The sequence below is a fragment of the Gossypium hirsutum genome, chromosome A13 (genome assembly GCF_007990345.1).
Source record: "Gossypium hirsutum isolate 1008001.06 chromosome A13, Gossypium_hirsutum_v2.1, whole genome shotgun sequence".
NCBI classification, from domain to species: Eukaryota; Viridiplantae; Streptophyta; class Magnoliopsida; order Malvales; family Malvaceae; genus Gossypium; species Gossypium hirsutum.
The window spans coordinates 95,313,029-95,320,796 of NC_053436.1; positions in this window are offsets into that span (position 1 = coordinate 95,313,029).

Consider the following 7,768-nt stretch of genomic DNA (forward strand, 5'->3'; position numbering starts at 1 on the left):
GTGAAAGTTTGGTGCAATAGCTAATGCAGCAAGATCTGGTTTGCTACGGAAGAATTGGCTTAGTTGTTGTCCAGTCCTCTCATGAAGTCTATCTTACTCTGTCAACCACTTTCCTTCTACATTTTTTTTTCTTTTTATTACTTTTCACTTAATTAATGTTTAGGTAGTTTAAGATAATAGAAAGTTTCTGGGCAAGAGTTATGATATTAGGTTTTACAAGCTTACAAATTTGTTTGCGGTTACTCTCTATTTCTCCAAATTTACTGGCAAATGGTGTATGTGGTAATGAGTTTGTATCCAAGACCTTCCTTTTTTTCACTTAATCTTTTACCTTGTGCATCATGGCACTGCAAACACTGTTTGTTGGGATACTGATGCTAATATACTAAAGTTTACCGCAGATAATTATTTAAACAATAAATTTTAATAAAATATTGGATTTACTACTTTCAGACCAAATTGTGGGTATATTTTTGGCGATTATTTTCTTTTTTTAGTACTGCTAAAGTTAATTGGGTTGGGGTGTGTGATCCGAAGTCAGGGTAGTTTGGATTACATGGAACAATGCTTGTATACTGCAAAATCATTGGACAGCAAGGGTAAATGCTTATTTACTTTAAGGGTGAAATGGAAGGTTATTTGAATAATGGGAGGACTTGTAAGGCTTGGGAAAGTAATCAGGCATAAAGTAATAAGGCATAAACATCCTCGTGTCGGTGGTTGGCAGGGCATAGAGTTTTTTGGGCAATTCTAGACTTGGTTTTTGTTGATACATTAGAAGTAACAACTGATCATGGATTGGGCTATTCGTTTAAGTCTGAAGGATCGCTCGAAATTTGAGAGAGTTAGGACAAAAATTATAAGCCCGTTCAAAATATAAGTTGAGCTCGGGCTTGAACATTCAAAGCTCAAGTTTAGCCTAGTCTAACCTGTTTTAAGTTTATAATATTTTATATTATGTAATTTAAAACACATTGAAAAAATAAATCTATACTAAATATATAATACTACTCTAATGCAAATATATAATACTACTCTAATGCAAATATTAAAATAATATTAAAGATAACTATATAAAAATTTCAATAAATAAAAAATATATAATATTTTTAAATTTTAAAATAATATAATATAATATTTTTTAAAAAATTAAAAAATAATATATGCGAGTCTAAAATTGGCTTGGGTTAATTTTTTACAAATACGGGTGAATTGGGCAAAATTTTAGACCCAAATTTTGGGCTAGGCTAGGTTTGGACAAATATAAAATATGTTAATATCATCCTTAAACCTGACCCAAACTAGGTCTAGCCTGACCCAAACTAGGTCTGACCCATGAGCACATCTAATAGAAGGCAAGAAAAATTTATGTGGATGTTTATGTGATAGTAGTGACCATAACTTTAGGCACTGTTTCATTGTTGTATTTGTCAATTTTCAAAATAAGCAAATTTTAGAATAAAAGTATTGAACTATTTGTTTTGAAGATATTTCGACAAGTTAGTGGCCAATTAAGTTAAAATTGATGACTTCATTATTGGTTCTTCCAGATCAAATTTGATTACATGCCGATCAAGTAAAGTCACTTTCTATAGTTGAAGACATTGGATTACATCAAGACTCTTATGAAATTATTATCCTATGCTAATTTTTAGCTTTTCTTTATAGAAAAGTGATTAGACTATAACTCTTATGTAAGCAAAACTTAAGTAGTATATAAACTTAAGTTTTTTGTAGGTTAAAATATACCAAAAGATTGAGAAGGCACAAATTTGTCAAGTCAAGAACGTTTTATGTGTACATTGATTTGGTAATAAATCAAGAGAATCTTTTGTATTGCAAAACTAAGCTTTCAAGGGGAAAGCTTAGTGGGAGAGTAATCTAGTCTTTGTACAACAGCGAGGTGACTAAATAGATGAGAGTTAGCTCAATGTTAGAACTTAAATCATTGATTATATTATGAGAAAGATAGTGAATCATTGTTCTGCATAAGACCCCGTAAGCGTAGACTGAAGTAGAACTATGTAAACAATCTCGATGTTTATCTTTAAGTTTTCGCACGTTTGATTTCATGGTTGAAACTGTGGGCACAACTCCAAGCACTATTTTAGCCACAGTTTCTATTTGTAAAGCAAATGCCTTCATTAGTTTTATTATTTATTGGCCAAGTGTCATCAAGGCAATCTTGACTATGCAATGAGAAACTTGAATATAGAAGTCATATGTTTGTGTTACTCCAAAGAGTTGTGATGTCAAATTTTACAAATTTTTGGAGTTTGAGAAACATTCCCAAATTGGCAGGAGGGGAAAGGAAAAGCCTACAATATTGTTTCGAATACCTTCTTTTATGTTATTTGGCAGGAGAGCAATTGAAGAGTACATGGGGAATCAGTTCCCATCCTTTGAGATCTGATAAACAATCTTGAAGTGATAGATTAAAAGGGTTGGTTTATTCTGTTAGTAGCAATCAACACTTGTGTAGGGTGTGGAGTTTCATTGATGTTTACTAGGAAGATTTTGCTTTCTTTTTGGATGAAAGAAACTACTTAATTAAAAAGTTGATGGTTTTTGAAAGAAAATGTGCTTGACCTGAAAGTTTCACATTGCACTCGTTGCTCTTCATAAAATCGAATTTAAAATTTTATGTGTAATATTTAAGTCATGCACATTTTAAATAAATGAAAAAAAAACAAAAAACGTAATATAAATATATATAAAATATTAAAATCTAAAAAAAATACACCACACAAACAAAGAATTTTTTTCTTTAAATTGAACTAGTATAATAAATTATGGAGAAAAAAAAACAGGTGAAATGAACTAAGACATAACACGATACAAACACATTTTATTTTCTAAATTATACAAAAAATATACAAAATAACATCAACACAAGGCATGATATATAAACATTTCAATATTATATTAAAAGTTAGAATGAATTTTGTCCCCTACTCAAAAAAATAGACGAATTTGCCCTTATACATTAGATCAAAGAGCAAGTTAATTCTTTTTGTTAAAAAAAGAATCATCAATTTATATTGTTACAAACTAACGTGGCTAACAGAATAATTAGACAATTGCTAACGTACAATGACCAACTTTAAACAATAGAAATGGATAAAATTGCTAACAGGCGTACCAAAACTAATTTACCAATTTTTTGAATTAAGAAGGCAAAATACAATCTAACTCTTAGTAAAAAAAAGCCTCCATATTTTTACCTATATAAAACAATTAAGTACGGATTCCTATTTTAATTCACTGTCTAAAATTGCCAAAAAAGAAAAGAAAAAAAAACATTTGGTAAAGACATACATTACTAAGTGGTAGCCCAAATTTTAGAATCAAAACATTCGGGGACAACTTAGAAGGGTATACATTTCTTTAACATTGATATACAAATACTGTAATTCGTGGACCATTTCAATATGAATCATCAAATATTATGTGTTTGACGAAGGAAATCTGGATGATGCGATGGGTTTCCATGAAGAAGATCCAATGAGAATCTCAAATTCCTTTTGAGTTTTGAGCCTCTAAATTGAGTTGAATACCAGCAGCATTTTCCATGTTTTCTAATGCAATCCGAGCAGCTTCCCGTTTCTTTTTCAACTCAATTTTTGCCTTCATTTTCGTTGCTGGACTACTACTTCCAGAAGTCTTTGCGTTTTCCTCAAGTTGCCTTCTTTCTAAATATCTTTTCTTTTCGTTGTGAATCTTCATTGGACTAACGTTTTTAGCACTGTTAACTACTACTGTCTTGATCGTGTCTTGAGCCAGCATTGCAGAATCAGCAACTACTGTTGAGGAAGTTGTAAGGTCAGAATTAGTTGCTCTTTCCCGTTGCTCTTTCAACTCAGCATTTGCAGCTTCCTTCTTTTCCTTGTCTTGGAGCAGTGACCTTGTTTTCAATATTTGCTTTTCTTGTTTCATCTTCATTGGATCATCTTTCAGTACCTTCATCTTCTGCTGTGCCCTGCTAATGGTGTCTGCAAAACGGCTTTTCAGCATTGTAGCATTCCCAGCCTTGTTTGAATTAGTTGAAAATCCAGCCGCATCTGTTTCAGGATTTCAAAGCTTTAGTCACAAATTCACACAAACATTCTCATTCTCTATCATATATAATATTAAATTACGATCCCCGATTTTTTCGCTACATTATTATTACGTAAGTTGACGTTTGAATATCATTCTTTTAATCTTATTAGCTTTCAGCCATGACCGCTACTCGCTTTTAGGAATACGTAAAAATAATATTTAATCCCCGTTTCATCATCTTCTATTATATCTAAATCCAAGGTTTTTTTTTTTGTAAAATAATCAAAAGGATCCAAAAGTTATCGGAAACCCTACCTAGAGTTGGATGTTTCATCAATTCTTTCAGTATTGTTGAACACTGCGGATTCAAGGTATAGTTTGCCGGTGTCTTCGGCCTCTTCTTCTACTGCGAATCATCTTCTAGAACCACCGTCTCTAGATCGGGCTTGAAACCTACTGAACCCTTTTTACGAAGTGGAACAGACCCAAACTGGAAAGGTTGTGTTTCAGAAAGTGCTTCAATTTTATCCCTCTTCTGCAGAGTTAGTAACTTTGGGAAGCTTGTGCTTAAGGAAGAGTTTCAATCTTTCTATGTATTATTAATGATTAATTTTCTGTGATAATATAGATTTATGCTTATTCGTAGTAGAAGAAACAAGAGAAAATAAACTATTTTAGGCTCAATCCGTCATAATATTTGTTGAAGTTTGGTCAGCATGTAGCACCAGGAGCAGCAAAGAAGCAGACCATGCAGCTCGAGCCATGCAAAGGTTGCTGAACCAAGTGCTACTAATGAAATTCAGTTCATTTTGTTCTTGTTTAGTTGATGACATGTAATTTAGTTACTTTTGAACTTAGTAGGTGAAGTATATGATGTAATTAGGTGATGTTGAGCTGATAAATCAGCTTTACTAAGTTTACAAGTTAGTTTAACAAGTTTCAATGTGTTTTAGTGGAGTTAGGTAGATGTTTAGGTGAATTTGACTTGTAATGACCAGCTTATGTCTGGTATATGTAATGGCATTATGCCAATGTTCATTTTGAATGAAAAACATCAGATTTTTCTTCCATATTTTCATTGTTCTTTGCTTTCAAAACTTTGTTCTTGAATTCTGCTTGTTTCTTTAGCAAGCATCGAGCCTTGCTGCTCAAGTTTTAGTTCAAAACTTGTTTGCTCTTTGCTCTCAACGCCAACAATTGGTATCTAGAACTATAATCTCAGTGGACCTGTAGTAATTTAACCTCAAATCGATGGCTTCATCAGGCTTCTCACCAGTAGCACCACCAGTCTTCAATGGAGAGGGCTATCACATTTGGGTGGTTAAAATGAGGACCTACCTGCAAGCATTCGACCTATGGGAGGTGGTCAACTCAGATGCTGAACCAGCACCATTGAGAGCCAATCCAACAATGGCTCAGATCAGGCAACATGCTGATGAAAGGACCAAAAGGCACAAAGCCATGTCCTGCATTCAGAACTGTGTGTCAGATGTAATCTTCACAAGGATCATGGCCTGTGAGACACCAAAACAGGCCTGGGAAAGACTGAAGGAGGAGTTTCAAGGGACTGAGAGAATAAGGCAGAAACAGCTATTGAACTTAAGAAGGGATTTCGAGAATTTGAAGATGAAAGAGAAAGAAACAGTCAAGCAGTATTCAGACAGAATTATAGTTGTGGTTAACAGCATAAGGCTCCTTAGAGAGCAGTCCAATGAAGCAAGGATAGTGGAGAAACTGCTCTCAACCTTACCTGAGAGGTATGAGGCAAAAATATCCTCTTTTGAAGACTCAAGGGATCTAACCAGCATCACATTAACTGAGCTGATTAATGCTCTTTATGCACAAGAGCAAAGAAGAGCCAGCAGACTAGAGGAGCACCAAAAGGGTGCCTTTCAAGCCAAAACTAAGCCTGACTCGAGTACCACTACCTACAAAGGCAAGAAGACCTGGAAAGACAAACCTAAGTCAAATACTCCAAGAAGATGGGATAGACCTTGCAGGCATTGCAAAAGGCTTGGTCATCCAGAGGTCAAATGCTGGTTTAGACCAGATGCTCAATGCCAATATTGCAAGAAGATAGGGCATGTTGAAAGAGTCTGCAAAAGTAAACCAAGACAGAACCAATCACAATAGGGCATGTTGAAAGAGTCTGCAAAAGTAGACCAATACAGAACCAATCACAGCAGCAAAAGGCTAAGGCTCGAGTAGCTGAAGAGGGTAGTGACCATGAGGAGCAGGTCTTTGTAGTTACCTGCTCAGCTGCTCAAAAGAAAGTGTCAAATGGATGGCTCCTAGACATTGGCTGCACTAATCACATGTCACCAGATGCTGCCATTTTCAAGTCATTAGACAAAAGCTGCATGACCAAAATAAAGGTTGGCAATAGGCACTTTATCAAGGCAGAGGGCAAAGGGGATGTGTTGATATGCACTCACATAGGTAACAAACTCATTTCAAATGTGTTGTTTGAACCAGAATTTGACAAAAACTTGCTCAGCATTGCTTAGTTGCTTGAGAAAGGCTATGCTATGGTGTTCAAAGGCATTGAGTGAAAATTAGTGATCCAAGTGGATCCATGCTTATGACAGTAGCCATGACAGACAAGAGTTTTGTTGTGGACTGGAACAAAGGCCTAGGTAGTGCCTATGCTGTTTCTTCAGATGAATCCAAGCTTTGGCACCAAAGGCTTGGTCATGCCAACTACAGATCCATAGACCAGCTAAGCAAGGAGAATCTAGTTGAAAACTTCATCAACTCAGTTGAGAAAGAAGATGTTTGTGAGACTTGTCAACTTGAAAAGCAGGCAAGGCTTCCATTTCCTTCAAACAAAGCCTGGAAAGCCTCAGAAAGGCTGCAGCTAGTGCATACTGATGTGTGTGGTCCTATGAAGACTGAATCACTGAATGAAAGCAGGTACTTCATCTTGTTTATTGATAATCACACCAGATTTTGCTGGATTTTCTTCTTGAAACAGAAATCAGAGGTAGCCTCAGTGTTTTGGAAGTTCAAGGCTACTGTAGAGATTAAAATAGGCTGTAAACTAAAGACCCTAAGGTTTGACAATGGAACTGAGTACACCTCAGCTCAGTTTCAAGCATTTTGTGAAGATGCAGGCATCAAACATCAACTCACCAACACCTATACACCTCAACAGAATGGTGTTAGTGAAAGGAAGAATAGAAGCCTAATGGATATGGACAGGTGCCTCCTGTTTGAGAAGAATTTGCCTAAAAGCTTGTGGGCAGAGGCAGTTAACACTGTTGTGTACATCCAAAATAGACTCCCAACTAAGGTTTTGGCTCACAAAACACCATTTTAAGCCTGGTTCGGGTTCAAACCTTCATTGGCTCATCTGAGAGTCTTTGGTTGCATGTGTTATGCATAAGTACCAGCTATAAAGAGAGGCAAGCTGGAAAAGAAAGCTCAAGCAGGCATTCTGGTAGGCTATAGCTCAGTAAAAAAGAGCTATAGAACCTTAGATCCTTCAACAAATAAGGTGCTTGTAAGTAGAGATGTAGTGTTCAATGAGAAAACAAGCTGGAATTGGGATAAGAATGAGCCAGAGGTAGTTTCTGAGGATCTTATGGCTGATCAGACTGAGGCTGGACAAAATGGTCCTGAAATGGACATTGATTGTAACACCCCCTACCCGTATCCATCGCCGGAATAGAGTACGAGGCATTACCGAGGAGTACGAAACACTTACAGATAATTTAAATATATTTTC